The 21,516-nt window shown below is 36.9% G+C and overlaps 1 protein-coding gene across 14 annotated transcripts in view; it reads left to right on the plus strand.

The window, feature by feature from the left end:
• Nucleotides 1-203: 203 nt before the first annotated feature.
• The window catches only part of tim (timeless), a 510,805-nt gene continuing 489,492 nt past the window's right edge, over nt 204-21,516 (plus strand). For 4 of the 14 annotated variants that reach the window (XM_067091829.1, XM_067091841.1, XM_067091825.1 and 1 more), the window contains exons 1-2: nt 204-350; nt 5,837-6,460. The gene's annotated coding sequence lies outside the window, so the exon portion shown is untranslated. Of the gene's footprint in view, nt 351-5,002; nt 5,183-5,836; nt 6,461-21,516 lie in introns of those variants that run through there. The other 10 variants (XR_010850868.1, XM_067091847.1, XM_067091824.1 and 7 more) reach the window with 5 other exon arrangements.

Below are 21,516 nucleotides of genomic sequence, written 5' to 3' on the forward strand. Positions count from 1 at the left end.
ACACAAATTTCCACAAAGGTATAATGGACATACGTAAGAAAATGATGCCTGGTAGTTAAGGGAGCAGATATATGTACAGATGATAACTGTAGAGTAAAATGTACATGCATGATTAATTGGTAAATATGGAAAAATCCACATATTTTAAGATTTTTGCATAGCTTATATTGAAATGAGAGTTCTCATTAGTATTCTCCCTTATTCCAGATTACTAAGGCAAAGAATGATTCGTTTATTTATGAAGAAAGTATCATCATCAGGATCTCATCCTATGCCAAGGGAATTTCTGCCACTCCTGTGCCTTATCTTCCACAAATCTCCACTCAACTCCCGCCTCCCGTCGCATCCAAGTAGGTCTGGGTCTTCCATTCTTCTTGTACCTAACAGTGACTTTTTGCGTTTCTGTCTCAACGTAAGAAAAAATGACTCGAAAACTGGATGATTTACCGTACGTAACCAGGTGAAGATTTCCCATACAGATGAACCAGTCTTACCATATATTTTAACGGCCAGTGTCCCGTCTGCCGGCACTAAGACGGCAGCTGAATAGATGATTCATTGTCATCTCTGTAGCAATTATCGTGTATAATTCCCTTTTGGTGTAAGTTATTCCTAGGCAAAATGAATTTGATAGTAAGGAATATATTTGCTAAATATATAAAATTATAAGAAGACACGCGTGAATTGCAAATGAATCTATAATATATCAACATTTATTTCAAACTTAGAAATCACCCGCCACGACATGGGAGTCCAGCTAACGCCTGTAAAGAAGCATGTGAGACTATTTCGTATTTATGGCAGGCGCTTGTTTGTTTGTTATATCTGTAAATTTCGTATTTATGGCAGGAGCTTGTTTGTTTGTTATATCTGTAAATTTCGTATTTATGGCAGGCGCTTGTTTGTTTGTTTTATCTGTAAATTTCGTATTTATGGCAGGTGCTTGTGTGATTTATTTAAGTAGGTAAAAACTGGATTTTCCTCTCTTAAGATTGAACCAGACTTGAAATGGCCAGTTATTTTTTCAAGACATAACCAAGTAGAAATAGAACATAAGAGGGGAACCACCCCCTCTCTCTCCCAGACCTTTGAATCTCAGATCTACGTCCCACTCACAATGCACAAGCAAAGCAGGTAGTTCCTTTAGTATGTTGAAGTACCGTTCCCGTTACGTCTGTCGAGACTACTACTCGATATGCAGTAAATGAAGATTACGGCATGAGCGTGCGTTAATTCGTCATCTCATTCGTAGTTACTATTATTCATATCTGATATTAAGTTTGATTTCGTGACCCATATTTACCACCAGCAGCGCAGCACAGCACACGTGATAAAATTATTTGCTCGATTTCCTTTTGAAGCCCTGTCGCCCTCCAACGAAAACGGAAGGTGCACTTTTAAGATTACGTTTTCTCTCCGATTCCGTTTTCTTTACAGGCTTATGATCCTGTATTTCATAGACGAAATTCTGTGCAGTGACTTTTTTTGCTCCGTTAACACTTATCCTTACATTACTTAGATCTACGAAGATAGATGACATTCGTATCTTTATGTAGCTCAAGAAGTTGTGAATCCAGTTTTTATTAAATTATATATATATATATATATATATATATATATATATATATATATATATATATATATATATATATATACATATATACACTATATATATATACATACATGTGTTTTCATATTACATTACTTATAAGATCGGACTGATCGCTTAATTTGTGTACATAATCATACATGTGACCATGCAATAAGTATTTACGAATGAACATAAGGTTTCGTACGTAGGCGGCGCCCAGTTTTGTTCCTATTTTAGCGGTTGCGTGCTTCATTTGAAAATTCAACATTCAGGTCAAGCGTATATAAAATAAAATCAAACAAACAAAACAAAGATACCGAAGAATTTGGACAGTGAATCTTATAACCTTCTGGCAAAGTGGGACATTCCTTCTCTTGGACGGGGTAAAGGGGTGGTGGCGTTGTGTGGGTGGTGAGATGTGGGTCTGAAGAAAGTTCAAGAACGGTCAAAAACATCTCGGTGCGAAAGTTAAAAAGATCCTAATCCCATTCATTCGGCCCGTTAAATAAAAGGAGTTTCCCAGTAAACTTTCGCCCAATTTTTGTCTTTCCGTGACGTCTCTTCCGCATTCTGACGACGGCAAAACTGTTGTCTCTCTGGCTCCATCATCGCAGGTTTTACTTATCTCGTAGAGTTTTCGATTCGTGATGAGTGTATGTTTGCTTGTAGCCGTTACAGGAGTTTGTGATGTTTATGCAGAGAAGTCAGGAGGGCAGGCAGGAAGATGTGTCTGGGAACAAACAAATAGCAGTGCATTATGTGTATGAAACAGGAAGCACTAGCGGATCCAGAAAAATTTCATTGGGGCTGGTACCATTTTTTCATATATATATATATATATATATATATATATATATATATATATATATATATATATATATATATATATATATACACATATACAGTATATTCTTTAATCGATTTGTTTTATTTTTTCCAATTTTTATATTTATGTTATCTAAATCTGCAATATTATTTTTTTTTTCATGGGGAGGGCACGTGCCCAGGTGCCCCCGCCCTTGGATCCGCTAGTGACAGGAAGGTAAGTGCCGTAGGCATAGCTTAAATGAAACAGTAAAGTGGTGTTATGTAACTGAGTAAAGAAGGGATTGCTTGCGTGTGTGTGTGAGCGGATATATCCCCGAGAAGCGTCGTGTGTGTCCATGTACGCATACATTCGAGTGTGTAAAGACCTGTATGCATGTGTTCAGGGAAATGAGACGCTGAATGAATGACCAGATAGTGGTGATGCAAGTTCCCACGCTAACGTAAGAGTAATGAGTCGGCGTAAAAGCTCGAAATAAAACTTGCCGCAGATTAATTTTTTTTTCAGTGAGAGAACGTTCTCGAGTTGAGGGAAGATTCAATAAACCTGCTTTGTGTGAAGGAATGTATTAGAAGTTTACCTCAGGCAGAAACTTGGGAAAATTTACACTTTAATTTTGTCTTCCGAAATTGTTTAACGAAAATTAATTTGATCTCAAACACGCATATAATTTATATATATATATATATATATATATATATATATATATATATATATATATATATATATATATATATATATATATATATATATATATATATATATATATATATATAAAACACACTTGGAGACGCCCTGTCTTAGAAATGCTATAAAGCCCCCCATGGTTACTCTGTATATGACTTCTCAGTAGACCTACATTTTAGTTGAGAAAGGATAAGTATTAACGCCTATAAACGATGAATTGGTGTCTTCTTAAAGAAGCGTTTTAATTTAGACATTATCCTTACTAGCATAAAATGACATTACAGATCAGTTACCAAGCGAAATTAATAAAGTACCTGTTTTTATCTTGCATTGCTTTAAGTCTAGTAAATGATTACTGCCGTCTTTACATTGCCTCGTTTGTAGTTTTTCCGTTTTCTATAGGTAGAAACTTGAACTTGGTTGTATTATGAAGATGTCAGATGAAAAATTTAACATAAACTAAAAATGAAATTCTGAGCCTAATCTTGGATGTAAATTAATTGGAAATTGCACCTTACATATATAAAGAACAAAAGTAAAATACAGGAAACCGGATCAAAATGCTTTATCGATACATCTTGGGCAGCTTAACTTGCACAAGTAGCTGATGTTGCTATATAAGACTATGGAAGCCAAATACACAGCTGAGCTTTTGACGCGGGATTAAGACACTTGGATCCTGTGCAGAGTGAAGGGCCCAGAATATGTCCTGGCGCCTCTAAATAAATCTGTTCTCGCCATAAGTGATGAAATAAATCTTTCTTTATTCGTCAGAAGTGGTGAAACACATCTCTTTCTTCACTGGGAATTACGCGCGCAAAGTACGAATCTGTACGAAGTTAAACCATTTACTTGGTAGGTAATTATGCATAACCGCCCAACATAAGTTCATTAGAACAAAGGAGGTGAGATCTAACCTCCTTGATTAGAACTGCCATAAAATGGAAAGATCTCAGCTCCCTCGATATACACAAAGCCGCATTTCACTGCAAGTACAGACATTTATCGTGTGTTTTTGCATAATGCAATCTTGGATGACGTGAAACTTGTGGCCTTCTCGCATGTGTGTGAGGCCGTTGTAGTTGGGAGGGAAGGCGAGGAGCTGTAGCAGTGTTCAGAAACACGTAATCAACTATAGTAGCCAACAATAATGGTGAGTTTCGGTCTCGTTCTACAAATCTATATATATATATATATAAATAATATATATATATATATATATATATATATATATATATATATATATATATATATATATATATATATATATATATATATATGTGTGTGTGTGTGTGTGTGTAAAAGCTGGGTTCCATGAATATTTGTGTAACACTCTTGACTTTGCACTTCGTGCCCGCCTAGGCCAAACCTCTCCCTTACACGAGTAGGCAAAATTAAAGTAAACTGTTCCAAGTTGAGGGGCGTTACGTAACGTCCCTAGGCTTGTGGGAGAAAGAGGGGGAGGCAGTAATAAGCCAATTGATGTGCAGTTATGTTACAGTGCGGGTTGTATGTGCAGAGCATCAAGCAGCAACTATGTCTTTTAGCAGACTCAGGCGGTTTGAATTAAGCTGCGTGCGGGTTTGCTTGTTGACAGGAAAGAGGATTGGGTTTGGGCTATGGTTACTTTGACCAATTTTTTTTATTTTGTTCTGTTGAATGATTTATTCCATGGTAGTAAAAGGGTCAATAATGGTGGGATACTTACACTGTGTAAGGGAAGTGGACATGACTGATAGTTACAAAGACCGAACGAAATCGCCAGCATGACAACGAGACATGAGTCTAACCCATAGCACCCCATACACACCCGTGGCGGTATTGTAGTGACAGGAGACACCACACACCACCAGGGGAGTGAAAATAGGCTCCGCCCACTCACGTGTATGCTCTGGAGTCGACAAGTGACCGAAGTCCTTTAGCCAGAGCGTCTAAGTGGGCTCTCGTGTTGTCTGCTGTGCAACCTTGGTTAGTAATAGCGACAGTGTAAGACCTTCGCCGTTGATAGATATATCGGCCGATTTCGGAGATATTCTAACTTAACAAGTGTCTATTGATGAATTGATTGTGTTGTTGAGGTATCGTACTAGCGCCATATGTGTGGGGGAAGTCACGCCCAATTGTAAAAACCTCTGAAAACTGCTCAAAACAGAAGCTTCAAGTCACATTGCATAGGCAGTAGAATATACGTGCGTGAACCGTGGCCAACCTCTCTCCCTCTCAGTGACAGATTTCTGTTTGTATTGTTAGTGTGTGTGCATTTGTATGATGAAATAACTGCCTTTGCCCATTCCTTTATGCGATAAGAAGTGGTGACAGCAAACCTGAAAGGGAGACCGTTTCCTTTCCTTGTTTATTTTTTTAACTTTCTCATACAAACACCAATCCTACCAACGGAAAGGAGAAGTTAGCCAAACTTCCTTCTGATGAATTTTGAATATTATCAAATTTACTCGCGATGAAATTCTATTTTGTGTGGTGTTTGACAGTACATTTTTATAAGGAATATTTTGTCGAAAATGGTACATGTCAGAATTAGTTATATAATATATATATATATATATATATATATATATATATATATATATATATATATATATATATATATATATATATATATATATGTGTGTGTGTGTGTGTGTGTGTGTGTGTGTGTATATACAGTGTAGATATATAACTTATTTATATATATGTTTACACAGTAATCACAATATTTTCCTTTTCCTTTCCAGATAAGCAATTGATTGTGTGTTTTCACGTATCAAAGAAACAACTAAGTGAAATTGAAGCCGAACAATAAAATAATAGACTATTGATAACAGTGGTCTATTGGTGAATGGACCTGAAAGAAGTTGCACAATAAGACGGGTATTTGGCTGGGACAATCCGGACAATTGCTTTATTTCTGACATCCAAAGTATACATTTGCGGACTGTTTCCTCAAAGGTGTTGTGCAGTCAGTAATAGTGTGAGTAAATGATCCGTTGCCAAGATGCATCTATTGTACAGATATTCCTTCGGAACTTGTGACGTTATATGGGCCCTTCATGCACCGCCTTTAAGTGAATAGGCCTAGTTGTGAGCTCTTAATTAACCAAGTTGGTGCAAAAACTTGATTAGTTCAAATTAGTGTTAAGACAGGAACACCGGTACTTTGGTGCTCATAGTTATAAGTTTGTGTTTATAAACCTATACTTGCGCACAAGTGATATATTCCTGTAAACATTTTGCTACTTAATACGCCTAGTGTATAAAGTGTACAAATTACCATTTTAACCTAGCTCAAGGTAGTTTAAGTGCTATATACGAACTTTCTACGAAGATCTCAAGACCTACGTGACATCCCCCGTTAGTAGGTAAGTTGATGTAGTGAACCTAGACGTAGTTTTCAAATTCTCTCTCTCTCTCTCTCTCTCTCTCTCTCTCTCTCTCTCTCTCTCTCTCTCTCTCTCTCTCTCCTTCCTTCCTTCCTTGACAATAATTTTATGAGTATTGTAGTTTTTTAGTACAGTATTTGGGCAAAGAATGTGCTTACTTTCTACGGAGGATTCTTTTCTGCGTAAAACTGACGTTGACTTCCGTGTTCGAATCCGTCGATGTTTGACTTCGGTTGAAGCTCTTACGTTGATCAATAGCTAGATGGCGTGTATAAGAACGATATCAACATGTGACTCCGGTTGATGCGTATATATATATATATATATATATATATATATATATATATATATATATATATATATATATATATATATATTACATTGCAGCATTATGGCGGAAAACACGATGTATTGCAATGAACTCTGTACTTCAGTCATAGATCAGTAGTCTCTTTTTACTGGCATTGTCGCTTTTTATCGGCGCAATTAATTTTTTTTCAGTGAATTGTGTCACAGGAATTCTCTTTGATGTGGATATAAATGCTCGGAACTGCAAATGGCTCTGATATTGCCGAGTTGCGGTTTTTCCTTCAGATCCGTTTATTTTCCACAGATTTAGATTTTTCCTGGTTGATCGCGTTTCGGTGAGGTTATAATAGGTAAAGATAACTTGAAAGCTTTTCAACAAGCATCGGGAATTCTTATGAATTATATTGTCTGCTCTCTTGCAGTGTTTATGTGCTTGACTTGTGTGAGTTCGTCACCACAAATCTTGGTAAAGCAAAATTGCCACCGCTCGAAGGTTAATAGTGCGTAAGAATACGAAGCCCGTGGTCCAACAGCCTCAGACCACCTTCAGTGCCAGGGCGAAGCTCTGGAGTAGGCACTAGGAGGCGTAGGACCCAGGAGAATTTTATTCTTACTCTCTCAGGAGACGCTAAAATGTCATTCTCATTTATGATTTTTATCAGGCATATTAAGGAATTCAGATTATCTACGTTATAGGACTAGTGACAGATATACTTACTTAATATGAAAAGTCTGTTCCAGGCAGACGATTAGACATTGGCTGTAAACTTTTTTTTTTATAAAGCTTCTCAGAACTGTTCAGTGCAAAGACGCATGAACAATGAAGCGTTGATTTGTTAATGAGTCAGTAACAAAAAGAATGAACGAATGTTTGTAGGGATATGAGTTGCCTGCTAATTTCCACCAAGCTTGCATTTATATATACGGTACTTTTTTCTTGCTTTTAAAATGTTTTGAGTGAAAACGTAGAGCTGAGCTCAAGTTAGTGTCAGGGGTAAAACTAATGTAAGAGTGGGGTGGTATCAGGATTGCATGAACATTTCACGAACATTCTGCAATTTATAATTAATGGCGTTTGGGTATAGGCCCCAGCTGATGATGGCGGTATAATCCAAGTGTACATGATATGTATCATTGTATGAATGGCTTAAGGCACGTAAAACGTTCCAGTATTCAGGTTTAATGAGACGGTTGATAGGAAAGAGTCGTCCTTTCATAGAGCATTCAATGGCCTTTGATAATATTGGCTGACAGCATCTATCGCACGGCTTCTTTTGTGTGGGATTTTCTTTCAAGTGGTTTTAAGTTTTGATGTTGACAGCTGGAAGGCAAATCGTTGCTGTGTTCAGTGTTTGTCTCCAGCCTTTCAGGTATAACCTCTTTTATGGCCGGATAGTTTTTTTTTTTTTTTTTTTTTTACAGAAAATTTTACGAATACACTTCCTCTTATGGCAAAGCAACGCCGCACTCACTGCTACTTTCATTCTTTAACTGCCGAATCGTGGATGAAACTCCTATGTACAGAAAACTTACAACTATTTTCTGCGTCATTCATTTACACATAAGACTCATAAACAATGCGCCAAAACATTTGCACACATATCGACATTTATTTATATCATGCACTCCACATTCCATCTCACGAGTATTTTCAAGGTTTTTTTTATCCTCCCGCACATCGGATTTTACCATTTTTCACCAACCTACCGCCCTCCATTCCTTCCACATAACTGAATTAACTCAAAATGCTGTGATCTACCCTTTCAGTTGTGTTAATCTTTTTACTTCTACTACATATCATCGCATTCCTCACCTTTTAAATCTTCTTAGTCACAGTTCAGCTTATCAGCTTCATCCTTGTTTTGTTTGCACTCAACATCCACACACGACTTCCAAAAGGAGAGTTGGCTCAACATTCTCTCTTTACATTCCATTGGCCTCTTGCATCCATAGAAGTCTCTCTCTCTCTCTCTCTCTCTCTCTCTCTCTCTCTCTCTCTCTCTCTCTCTCTCTCTCTCTCTCTCTCTGCTTAGGGCAGCAGAGGCATACTGAATTTTAAGGGTTAGGAAACGTTTCCAGTCGTTCCTCCTTGGCCAGAAGGGGCTCAAACTCTGGTCATTCCGTTTGAGAACTAATTATTGCGCAAGAGAGGAAAGAGCGAGCTAGAGCGCCTAGTTGAAAATCTTTCGAAAATGCAATGCATTACTACCCGAATACTATTCTCTTTGCATTTTAATACATTTTTATCTTTATTTATTTGTTAATTTATTTTTCTTTTTTAATAAGTAAGTAAGTATACCTCAGTTTTACCAGACCACTGAGCTGATTAACAGCTCTCCTAGGGCTGGCCCGAAGGATTAGACTTATTTTACGTGGCTAAGAACCAATTGGTTACTTAGCAACGGGACCTACAGCTTATTGTGGAATCCGAACCACATTATAGCAAGAAATGAATTTCTGTCACCAGAAATACATTCCTCTAACTCTTCATCTTTCTGCATTTCCCTTTACTTCCTCTTACTTCTTCCTAATGAACACCATATTCTTTGGAAGCCCTGTGGGCTAGTTCCATATGAATAGGTTTCATCTTCTGAATAATAATAATAATACCGTAAAAGCAGACTGTATAAGCAAGAAAGGCATCAGCTGCTGTCGTGCATGCTGTATTTGGCTATGACTTGTGACGGCATCATACCCCTAACACCCTACATTTGCTTATAGAGTGAAAAGCTGGTTCTTTATATATCCCGTGATGTTTGTGCTAGTCAGTAGGTTTTCATAAAATTGCTATGGTGCTCATTCCACGGAAACACTGGTTTTATTCTAAGGCCACGTGTTTCCCCCCACAAGGTCTCTCTCTCTCTCTCTCTCTCTCTCTCTCTCTCTCTCTCTCTCTCTCTCTCTCTCTCTCTCTCTCTCTCTCATTCATGGATCAGGAATAATTTTAATTGGTTAAAATGTTGATTTTTATAAATCGTGAAGTAGTGCCCATTTTTGTGTTATTTGTGACTGGTATGGGACTGACTGTGACTTGAATGAATGAATGAAACAGAAGGTCGTCCTTCATTGCTTTGCATTGGCCTGAACGCTGTGCGCGTTATGCAGATTGACCTAGATTTTAATTTGGTTAGATGGTAGCTCCGTCTTACTCCCTTGAACTTCAGCTTCAACTCACTCCTGCACAAGCAGTACTGGGAACTGGAACAGACATCTACCTGAAAGGTTTGATTGATATCAGATTAATGGTTTGTGTGTCTCATAATTAATATCAGATTATTGGTTTGTCTGTCTCAAAATTTGTTTTAGTGTGTTTGTACGTATATAGTGATTTTAGCTATATCGGTGAAAGTTTTATGTAATTTTATTCTAATCGTCCAAAATTAATCCTCACATAGCGAAGGTGGTTTGCTGTAATTTATTTGCACCCGCCTTGATGTGAGCCTAATGCCTTGGATGGAACTTGAGCCTAACGGAGCAGTTAGGGGCTTGTATCACCCCCATATTTGTTTGTTATATGGTATGCATGCAAAGTCTTTGTTTTAGATATCTGAATCAGCGGAACTTCTTTCCTGGTATCTCTGTTTTGCCACTACACGAGGAACCTGTGGAAAATCATGGTTACGCCCTATCAAGTAATAGGCAGGCTTTTGACCTTGGAACTTATCTGGCTATGTTAGGCCTAGGCTTTCAGTTAATGATTTGCCGTCTTAAGTAGATTAAAATTTACAATCTTTCATCGCCCGTGTACAACTCTAGCAGATCGAGCATGTTTCTAATAATAATCGTTTTAAGTTCAGTTGCTTGCGCGTGAATCAAAAGACCAGACTTGTACTTTTTGTGGAGGGGTTCCAGCACCGTTGCTCAAACAAAGCTATGCACAAAAGCTTCCGTTTTAAGTGTTGTGGATTAGCTGGATTTATGCCGACACGAGCTCTTACTCGTTCTCGTTTTCTCTGGCGGTGCGTCGGAGCTTCAAGCAGTTGTTGGGGAACACACACTCCTCCATCTCAGCGTTAGGTTGATAATGACTATGTTTTTGGTTTTAGTTTACTATATATATATATATATATATATATATATATATATATATATATATATATATATATATATATATATATATATATCATTAACTGAGGATTTCATCATTAATTGAATTTCAATTTAATTTAAAAACTTGCAGTGCAGTGGATTATGGCTAAAGCTGTCTTTGTAACGACACTTTTGTGCTTTCGTAAGGCGACAAATTCTTTTTCGTTTGCTTTCTAGGTAGTAGCTTTATAATTTTACATAGCAGTAGGTCTGTTTCCAGAGATCTAGTAAACAGTAGGTGTATTATTAGGTGCACCACTTACGCGAAAGATGTATTACATACTTATCACATACTTAGGCCTCAGAGCTATAGTGTAGGCATATAGGATGATGGGTCGTAAGTAATTACTAGGTGATTAATGCTCATATTGTTAATTATAGCTCGGTGACAATGATCTGTTGCCTTGGATTTGCTTATGGTGTTATATTTATTCATTTGTAACACTAACAGAAGTTAACTTTTTTTTTGAAGCATTGACTGATGAGATTTTTAGGATGAACTATGTCTCCTGTTTACCACAATTATGAGTTATAAGTCTACGCATAGGAGTTTGCTTAAGTCGTTTTGTGTGTTCCTCTGGCCGTCATTGACATTGCTTTTTCTATATATACTTTTTATCCTTTTCCACGGGTCTGTGAGTTTAGAAATGACTCCGGTGTCTCAAACTAGGCACAGAACTCTTCCAAGTTCCGTAAGTGATGCTTTTCAGCTAAGCTTAGTTTCATTTACGCCTTCGTTTAAGTTAAGGTTTACACATTTTGGATGTATCTGGGATCAGACTCAAGTGAATGTTTAGTAGTTCTACAGGTGTATGTGAGGAAAATGCCTTACTTGTATAGGCCCTTTCCTTTAACCTGTAATTTTGTCCTCAGAGTCGTATGAGACACTTATTTTTTGTTTTCAGAGACAAATGTTAGAACAGCTAGCGTGTCTTTAAAGTCATGTCAAAAAATGTGTAGGCAAAATTAAAATCTCGCAATTAATCTGAATAATTATGGAATTAAGAAGGTAATTAAAATTTACTTTAAATTGTTGAATACAAAGCGTTGATAAATTGCGTGCAGAAAGAAGCAGCGCAATAGCCAGACAGTCATGGTGGGGGTACCCCCAGGATGTCAGTAACCTAATCGATGGCGGGGTGGCTGTATAAGCCTAACACGTGGAAGTTAGTGCGTGCGTATAGCGGCTTAGGCCTAGACGGTTTTTGCATGTTTTTTGCATGTTTCCCAAGAGTTCACTGAACTTTGTCACTTCCGTAGAAAATGAGTAACTAACTAAAAGATGAAAATAAAAAAAAAAGAAAGCGAGTATATTGCGTTCAGCGTGCGTCGACTGTGGTAACTTTCCTTTGTTTATTATTATTATTATTATTATTATTATTATTATTATTATTATTATTATTATTTATTATTATTATTATTCAGAAGATGAACCCTATTTATACGGAACAAGCTCACAGGCCACTGACTTGAAATTTAAGCTTCCAAAGAATATGATGTTCATTTGAAAGAAGCAACAGAGGGTGTTAGGAAATACAGAAAGAAGAATCAGTTATTAGAAAAGAAAAAAAATTAACAAAAATAAGTAGATTATTACTGATTCGATAAAACGTTTGGTAGTTTTAAAGACATTATAGCACTAGACTCGCAATGTCCAAGCTGCTAAAATATTCTGTAATGCTGCTGCTCTACGCCAGTGTAAATTTTGGGGGATTCTGACTCATATTACTGCCAATTAACGTAGATATGTGTTGCAAAGGAAATAATTGTTCAGTATCGGAGGCATGGACCTTTATAGCCTAAAGTGACCCAACCAAAGCATCTGTAATGTGTAAAACGATAATTTGTTGTGGACATTGTCACCTTTGTTAGCGATTACTGCTATATGTCTACGAAACGTGGCTGCATAACACTCGGCAAACCTTTGAATTGTGGTGTGAGAGTTGGCCATCCTTTGAAAAATACCTCTCAACGATTACTCATCCCTGTCCTCAGAGTTAACCCCTCCTTTTTTGTATCCTCAGGATGAACCCCCTCCTTTTTTTCTATACCTTGGTATGTAGTGACTTTCCGCCTTCTCTGGGCGTAGGCAACAAGCTTTCTCCTTCTTCCTCTTCCATCTTTCTTTATAGGCCTAGCCAGCAGGATCTTGGGTCTACCCTCAGTGGGAGCATTCCTTGCTTGCTTTAGTAGTTTGTTCCAAGAACAACAGAAAAAGCTAATAATCCACAATTTTGTATTTTTGTTTGGAACTGTACTGTCTAATCTGTCATTTGCAGTCACCCCTGACGAATGATTCATGAGATGCTTGAAGTCTGTACTCTACTGTCGAGGAATATGTTTAGCTTTAAAGAAGTTTGAGTTTCGGTAGGATTTTTAAATTACTGTTTCGCCCTGGTCACTCTTTCAAAGTGAAACTGAAAGGTTTTGAACTTGTTGACCCTAACCCGTAATTATGACACAATGTCACAGGCACCCGACCCTTTAGTCAGGCAGTTCAGGATTTCGTTGTTCGGTAATTACGTTAGCCGTTTTCTCATTGTGCAGAACGAGATTTCCTAATGCAATAAGATATTTTCATTAATCAATTTTCCTGGTGAAGATATAATTTTTTTTTTTTTTCGGAAGGCCAGTACAACAGGTGCACGGCCAAAGGATTTTGTTGTGTGAATTTCATGATATATTTTTAGCTTTTAGATGGTTTTCAGCAAGCGAAAAATATAGCGTTCAAAGTCTGCGGGGTGGCTCGTGCTATTTACGATCAAATTACCCCTCGCCCTTAAAGTAGTTTAAGAAGAGCACCAGTATAGCAGACTCTCAGCTCACTGAGAGTATATTTACATATATACACGCGCGCGCGCCACACACACACACACACACACACACACACACACACACACACACACATATGGTATGTACATACATACGTCCAACTCGCAACCCTTGGTGCGCTGACAGCGCATTCAATTTTACTTTATATGCACTGTTGTGCTTTGTGTTTCCTGGATGATAAGGACCTTCATTTCCAATACCTGTATATATATATATATATATATATATATATATATATATATATATATATATATATATATATATATATATATATATATATATATATAATATATATAGAGAGAGAGAACTATGGGTTTGTTTTTTTAGTTTCGTTTGCTCATCGAAGATCTAGCGAGCTTTGGCAACGTGCGAAACCGTCATTTAATCAGAGTTGCCATAAAGTGATATCGTTTGCAGTTATACCATGAATGAGGAACTGCTAACTTTGAACCTATTCTATTATAATATTGTTAATTAAATTTTGATTGTCAATCCTACCAGATTTGTTTTCCGATAATTAAGAAAAATATCTGGATATCGCTTATAAAAACACTTTAAGATAGCAACACGGCATGTGGGAGGATTTCAGTTTACAAACGGCACTTTTCTCCTCTCATCACTCAAATAATTGCTCTCCGGATTGGATTTTATTTTTATTTTGATGATTGAAAACCATCATGTGATAATTATATCCGAAGTTCCAAGATTGTCATTGGCGTTTCATTTCTTTGGTGTTAATGAGATTGAAGATATTTTGGTAACTACGATTATATTCCTTAAAAAAAAAATTGCTATGGGTAAAGCGAATGAGTCAGTCAGTGGGCGAAGTGAATGCAATAAAGTTATAGATGTTTGATTTTCTATTTAATTGCTGAAGCATATAGTCATATTTTATTATTACCAATGCATGATGCACTGCATATTGGATTATGGGTAAAAGTAAAAACACGTTTCACAGTGAATCTAATAAGTCGATAAGAAGACTTTTTCGTATTTAGGTTGTCTTTATTGATAAAGTAAGGGAAAAAATCGCATTAATAATTGTATTAATATTCCCTCGGGTGATCTGTTTTGGCAGTCGAGTCTTACCTGAAGTGTCCGTTCAAAGATAACATTTGATTATCCGTCCATTGAATAAAGTTTTTTTTTTTTAAACATGTATTCATAATTATCCTTCTGGTTACGGGAATTATTTTTACGGGAGATTAAATGTATATAAAATTTGCCTGTAAACCTCACATTCAGTTACGTTAAACAACATTAGTCTGAGAAAATCCTGCATAATGAGCAGCTCTGGCGCTGATCGAAAACCTTTTTAAAGCATCCAGAAATGTTTCGTAAGAGATTTAATCTAAAAATGTAAATGGAGACATTTTCCTTATCGGTTTGACAAATTTTGCATTCGACAATAACAGTTATGTAATATAACTTTAGGGCAGAATAGACCGTATTTTCCAGAGTAATGGAGACGAGGAAAACGTGGCAGTTGCCAGTTAATGTGTTCAGAACTAGAACGACATGGTAAGGATTCGGTTCCTGTGTGTTTGAGACACGTGCATATTATGAAGTTGCTAGAAGTCGTGAATTCTAATCGAAACAAAATTACCGACTTGGGTGCATATTACAGATGTCACTGACGAGAGAAAAACTATTCCTCGAAAGAATGTGATACCCGAAATACCCCGGCTTGTCACGCGGAATTTATGACTGAAGAATACGCCGCTGACTGAGCGCTGATGCAATCAGTAGTGTAAGGCCGCCTCCTAAGGAAGTGCGGTGGTTCGGTTGGCGGTGTTTCTTTCATTTTTATTTTATTTTATCATTGAATCCTTTTATGAAATGGACTTCTAGGTGTTATATATATATATATATATATATATATTATATATATATATATATATATATATATATATATATATATATATATATACACATATGCTACAAATAGTAATTAGAAAATTTCAAAATAGGCAACACGTTCAAGGCCATGTGGTTATCCTTCCTCATAAAAGCTGTACGGAAATATTTTTTTCTTATAGCCGCATGACCAAGAACGTGTTGCCTAAATTTAATTTTGTTTAGTTTATGAGTTTTGTATATACATCCATATAGACACACACATACATATATATAGATAGATAGATAGATAAAGAGTTAAATAGATCTCATACCGATTCAAGCTTTGTTGATAATAGTAATGTAAAATAAATACATTACATTCCTAATTAAACTGTGATGTGATTGGTTTGAATTGTTGCCAGTGCTCGCACGTGTGATGTGCTGGCATGCAATGTTTGTTTTCCCGTTGTCTGAGGCCAGTAAGAGTAATAACTGTATAAGATTTGTGTCGTGACCGAGTACAATAAGATCCTTTTATCTGTGTGTTGGAGCAACGCACCTTTGTGACCTTGAACAACTAACACGCGTTGATGCCTTGTAGGCCGTTCGAATATCTCCTGACTTGCAGTCACACTCTGTGGGCATTCACGAGTCTTCAGAGACTCTTTGTCTTTGCTATTTTTTTTTTCTTTTTTTTTATACTTTATTCTGTGTACTGTGCCTTTCTCGCTTATTTGCTTGTGTTGTGATTCTCACAAAGATTTTACATTTTTGCTTGCTGCAATTCTCTCTCTCTCTCTCAATAAAATAAATGGCTCTATTGATTTTCTTCTTCCATTTTTCCTTTTCCTCTTTGACATCGACGGTTTCGAGTTTGGAGCACCTTCCTTGCTAAGTGCCTTTCAAAATATCCTCTTTCGCCTGAAGTGTTATCTGCTGTGTTTCATTGTTGCTCATGCGGCCTAGGGGATGATCCACGTATCTCCACACACACAAGCCCAGTTAACAAGAGGAAGTCCAGCTGCCACTCCACTAAAATAAATTGTTGAAAGTCAGTCAGTCTGAACGAATCGTTTTGCAGGAGACATTAAGGAACAATCTTAATTTGGTTATGGGTTTTCGTAGCTTTTGTATACACTAATACACAAACACTATTACACCACACACGCGTATAGATATGTATATATATATACAGTATATATATATATATATATATATATATATATATATATATATATATATATATATATATATATATATATACATACATACATACATACATACATACATACATACATACACTTACCTTTGTTACTATAATCTGCAACATTCTTTCATGAAGTTTTAAAAGTCCCATATGACATCTGTTTGCCCTGTGAACCATATCCTGCTAAACGTTGATGCTTTATTGTTCTTTGTGAGGTGGATATACCTGTCTCCCAGACGTAAATTTATGGCAGTTAATGCTTGGGACTTTATTATAAACGCCTACCTCTCTCATTTTATTTAAACAGAAGATTAAGCAACGTGCCGATGGATTGAGGGCAGTGAAAAGTAAATGGATTGTCTTTTACATTTTTGATGTTTAGGTAAAGAGTTGATTTTATCGTTAGTCTATTATTTGGATAGCATAGTTTTTTCCTTTAAAAGCCAAGTAGTTCAGTCCATTTGAGCATTAAGTTTCGAAGTTTAGACGGTGGTCTGGATGACCCAATATCAAGATTGAATTGTATGAAATGTTTGCAGATTATCTCTCTCTCTCTCTCTCTCTCTCTCTCTCTCTCTCTCTCTCTCTCTCTCTCTCTCTCTCTCTCTCCGTTGCTGTTTTAATTTTCTCTTGAACAATAAGCTAACATGCTAATTTGAGCATTGTGCTGTCTGAATAAATGTCTATTGACTTCTTTTTATCCATTGTGTGTTGTCTGAGCGATTGAGGATGAGATTGCTGTTGCCGACATCCTTTCTTTCTCACCACCACTTTGCTTCCTTCCTTTCGTCCTTCCTTCCGGAGAGGGCTCTCCTGGACATGATAACTGCCATTACCTCATGAGCTTTTACATATCCATACTACTACTACTACTACTACTACTATCAGCAGTAGTAGTAGTAGTAGTACTTTTGAAGATCAGACGTTCTACGTGGAAACATTATAGAGGTGTCAACACAAATTCGCGCAAGATAGTATCAACTGCCTAATTTCAAAAGTGTATGTTCTTATTAGAATATCCTCTTACTAGCATTTAACTGTTGTTTGCCGAGAACATCTCGAAGCTATTATAGAATATTCCTCTTAACTGCATACTCCTTTATGTTAAGAACAGGGTATCAGGATCGACTTGACAGAGAGAGAGAGAGAGAGAGAGAGAGAGAGAGAGAGAGAGTGATCATTTTAAGATTTTGGTGATTCAGATATTACGTTCTGTCACTCAAGTAAACTGAATTTGACAATTCGTGGCTTGGTTTATATTAACCTGTACGTTGGAAACTAAGTTATGTGTTGTGAGCAAGAAATGAGACTAGGTCCGTAAAAGGCCCCAGCATCTGATATGCCATCCATTGAAAGTGATCGAATGATTGGTAAAAGAGGTTCAGATAAGTTAATCAGAATGACTTCCGCTCTCGAAATAAGATGACATCAGGGTTTGAAACACCATGGATTGACGTACAGTTATCTTCTCAGTTTGTTAGTTAATCGGGTCTTACTGGGACTCGCTGCCACTTTCACTAGGCGCTAAAGGTTTTATTTATTTGTTAATTTTTTTGCGTATCTGATCATTTGACTTCTGGGTTGAAGGTAGTAGCTCCCTGTTCTGGGATAATAAAGGATCTAATGCCAAAAAAGTGTGTCGAGTTATGGTCAGAGCTACTGGGACTGATTTGATATAGCCTGATCCTACTGTTGAGTTAATCAGCGTCTCTGTAAGATGCCAAATTAAGTACCTGATTATATATATATATATATATATATATATATATATATTATATATATATACAGTATATATATATATATTATGTATATATATAATTATATACATATATATGTGTGTGTTTTAGTGAAATAACAAAGGAAAACGAGTGGTATAATCCCGACTAAGCATTGTTGGATCCTTGTCCATCTCATGTTTTCTTTGTTTCTTCATGTATTTGTAGTTTCGTCACCAAGCAATTTTGGTTTCAATGTGTAGCTAAATTTGTTGCCTACCGCAGTTGTCTATGTACTGTACAGCGCCACTAATCAGTCGTGTTATCCTTCAAGGTTATAGTTGATTTATTTATTTATTGTAATGTTACCTTCACGTTGAAAAGGGAGAGCAATCGAGAAAGGCCAACGAAGCAGATGGCTTCTGTCTGTTGTCCACATTAACCTTGTTAGTCATAGCTAGTACTTTTATCGGGTGCTTGGATACACGACCTTTTGCCTTTGGAGATTAGATAACGAGTTCCATTGCCAGTTCAGGGGTGAAGGGTCACTGTCTGATAAAGAGTGATTGATGCTATGCATTTTCATTGTTAGTTTTATGCAAATGGTTATGACGGGAGATAAGGGATTTATCGTATCCACTGGCGGAGAGAGAGAGAGAGAGAGAGAGAGAGAGAGCTTGTACTTTGTAACCCTAATTTCTTTTGATTATTGCATTCATATACTGTAGATGATTAGAAGAAAATCTACACTGAACATTATACCTCAATAATTAAACATTACTGATTATTTGCTGAATAAGAAAATGGTTCCTGTTTTATTAATATATAGTTCGGTCTAATCGATCTAGCTGTATTGGTTATAAATCTCACGACTTCTTACTTTTTGTGATGAGTATGACGTATGTCCGATGCATAGTAATTTTGAATTGTAGGCTGTTAACCCCACGCAATTTTGGTGACTTCAACAGATGTTAGTATTCATTTACACCCGGATTGAGATCGAACCACTAACCTAGTTAACGAAAGTCGAGCGCTGATTGGTTGAGATATGCTGTAGCTGACATTGAAATGGATTGGGAGAGGAAGAGGGGCTGCTAGGTTTGAGCAGTGATGCTGTTATCCCCTGTAATTAAGGAAAATTCGACTTGAATGTATTATTTCGAGGTCTTTTGTTGGATTGAAAGGTCGTGTACTTGGAGTAAACCGGCTTATTTTTTGTAAAGTGTTGTAATAATTATTTCATATATATGTAAGACTTGCAACCAATGACTAGGCTCATTGTATACAATTTAAAACTGTTCTTTTTTAAGTATACAGCCAACTATTTTTGCCTGAAATTTTGTTTTCAAAGGATATTGAAGAGTATATTGAAGGGTATATTTATTACCAAAATGTCATTTACAGAAATTGAATATCCGTAATAGCTGTTTGTATATATTAATTCATATCAAAGTTGTTGCTGTCCTTAGGCCATTTGGAGGAAGAATGGTGGGTTGGTTGGGGATGGAGCCCGATGCACTAAAACCGGCTATCTTTGCTACAGCTGTCAGTGATTGGTTGAATAAGCGGATTGGGACTCATTACTTTCTCTTTTCATCAAGTGTTTGAAAATCTCAAGTCCCCAGTCACTGAGTGCATGACGTTTTAGTTTGGTGTCATGAAAAAACGAGCAATGTTTTGCAGTCTTCGTTAATTATTTCCTATTGATTCGCTGAAGTGATGGATCTGCCACAATGTTGCCTCCAGATCGATTGCTGGTTGTTGTGCTGTGGCTTTTGTGCAAATCGATACATATTTTTCTTCAGCTTAAGTCTAATGTATAGACAACCTTGCACTCTCGTAATTTAAGAAAAGGGGAATTGAAACGTTTAATAAAATTTGTTGCTCTCTTCCACTGGCAAGTTTTGCATTGTACAGCACTTTCAATTATCCATTTTGTTATGGAATCCATTCAAAGCATACTCACACATATCCCATGAGGGACGAATGTTTTCATTCTTTTATGAAAAGAAGTGTTCCAACTTTTTGTAATGTTAGTCGGGGGTCGTAACTGATCAGATCATAGGAAGTAGGTGAAGTTTTTGAGCGTTTACTTTTTTTATTCAGTTCATTCTCTCTCAGTCTCTACTGTTTTCGTATGATTATATAAGACCTGCATTCCCTGTTCCTTATAAAATTCTTTAGCATTAAGCGCAACTCGCTTCGAAAACTGCTGACGTTCTAGGAAAGGAATGACTTAGCGTGTACTGTGCTCTTTCAATAACTTAGGCATTCGTATTGCATCTTGGTCTTGATCACCTTTGCCCTGCTTCCTGTTTTCAGTTTTATATTTTCAGCTGTTTTTCATTACTCTAGATTTTTAAAATGCAATGATGCGAAGAAAGAACTTGAATTCTTAGAAGGCAATAGTTACAGTGTTGTGGTGGTTAGATTTTGGCACAGATGTTCTGGCTGTGTAGCTGAGGATGCGAGATTGTTTTAAACTGTACTGTACTCTTGGTCTTTGTGCACCTTTTGTCTTTTTCAGTTGGTGCTTCATTTTTACGTTTAGCCTGTGTAAGCATGTATGTACTTTTTTTGTAATTACATGAGTCCATAACTTAATATTACTCTTCAGCGGATTAAATTCTCTCTCTCTCTCTCTCTCTCTCTCTCTCTCTCTCTCTCTCTCTCTCTCTCTCTCTCCTGCGACACACGGGTTTGGAATAAGGCTTTTGTAAAGATATGAACATTGTTATATGTCGCAACTGGTTTTAACGGTTAATCAACGAATATACACTTTTTTTCTTTTTACTGATCTGGCGTTGAACCACGTAGCCTACTGTGTGTGTGTGTGTGTGTGAGAGAGAGAGAGAGAGAGAGAGAGCGAGAGAGAGGGGACAAGGAACTTATAATGCCGGAAGAGTTGGAGCATTTGCATTTTACTTAATTACCATCCCGGTGACACCGTGGATGCACGTGTTGCTGAGGTGAAGCAGTGGTTAACGGCAGGTGCCGACTCGTTGGTCGATCAGACGATTTCTTGTTGAGACGAGAGGCAGACT

Source organism: Macrobrachium rosenbergii, chromosome 48, assembly GCF_040412425.1.
Source record: "Macrobrachium rosenbergii isolate ZJJX-2024 chromosome 48, ASM4041242v1, whole genome shotgun sequence".
NCBI classification, from domain to species: domain Eukaryota; kingdom Metazoa; phylum Arthropoda; class Malacostraca; order Decapoda; family Palaemonidae; genus Macrobrachium; species Macrobrachium rosenbergii.